We start from the raw sequence: 1,369 nt of genomic DNA on the forward strand, positions 1-1,369 counted from the left end.
GTGCTTCTTCCATGTGGGCTTTGTTGCTTCTCAGCTAGATGGCTGCTTGTTTACCTTCAAGCCTTTAAGACCCTAGACACTATATCTTTTGATAGCCGGGCACTATAGGATTTTCACTGGTTGATTCTCAAAAGGACACCTCCAGACCTTTCTTTCTAGTCCTGCTTAATCTGGGAGCTCCACTCAAAGGGTTCACCAGCACAGCAACATGCAAGCGTCCACTGAGGGACGGGGGTGGCTACACACGAGGCACATTGGTCACTTCCCTGCCACCTGACAGAAGGGGCCTCTAAAGTCACTGGTCTTGCACTAGTGAGGTGGAAGAAGCTCCCCTTTACTGCTGCCGACTTCTGGCTTTGACTTGGCTCTTGGTTTCTTTGGCTTGGGAAAGGCGTGAGGTATAAAATTCCAACCAACTGGGTTCAGCTTCGACACAATAGATTCGAGAAGGTGAAGTGGCCAGCTGCCTGAATGGCAACCAGTGACCCGCTCACCACTACTGCGTGAGGCCAGTGTCTTTGACATTAGGGAAATGCCAGGCACTGTCCCAGGCTCTCAAGACCAAAACCCAAAGTGAATTCCAAGTCAGAGCAACTCTCCCAGGGTTTCTGAGACTGCCCACCTCGATGGGCGCAGGCAACCTCATCTTCCTCCCACAGAGCAGGTGGTGGGTTTGAACCACCATCCCTGTCCTCATCAGCCCACTGTCTAACCCAAAACCCCACCCTTGGGCTCTAAAGACAAGGATAGTATAACAAGTCTCCTGCACATGCAAAGAACTGCTACTGACAAGAAGGCCGGCCAGAAACAAACAAGGACCTCGGTGAGTGTGGTTTGCATGGGACTGGAGGAAACCCCAGTGCTGAGAGAGCCCAGGGGAGGGACCCTTCCATGAGCCCTGGCTGCCAGGAAGGTCCACGGAGGGAGGGAGGAAGAAAAGGGAAAGGGATGGCTTGCAATCGCCCACGTTTTTGAAAGAACCTTTCAAACAAGTTTAAGAGTGATTATTATTTCCAATGAGATTAAACCCAGCAAAGGAGACATCGTTTCAACACTTTCTACAAGGACAATTTGCTGGTGTGGATTTTGCGTTCTTCAAGTGGCTGCATCGTTCTTCGCTTTTCCCACATTCGTCCACCACTGTGAACAGACATTGTGAACAGACACTGAGAACAGACACTGAGGGACCCCTGAGCGCCTCGTCTAACCTTTCGATTTGCTGTTGTCAACGCGATCCCTCCCAGATCCTCCTCTCAGGGAACACAATGCTCATAGCAGATGTACTGTCTGATTTTGTTTCGTGGTGTCTACTTTTTGAAAATTTTTGCTTGCCGTTGAGACTCATCTTCAAAACGTGTAGGCACATACT

The sequence above is a fragment of the Echinops telfairi genome, unplaced genomic scaffold (genome assembly GCF_000313985.2).
Source record: "Echinops telfairi isolate 266 unplaced genomic scaffold, ASM31398v2 ScPeMD7_7475;HRSCAF=8513, whole genome shotgun sequence".
Lineage (NCBI taxonomy): Eukaryota > Metazoa > Chordata > Mammalia > Afrosoricida > Tenrecidae > Echinops > Echinops telfairi.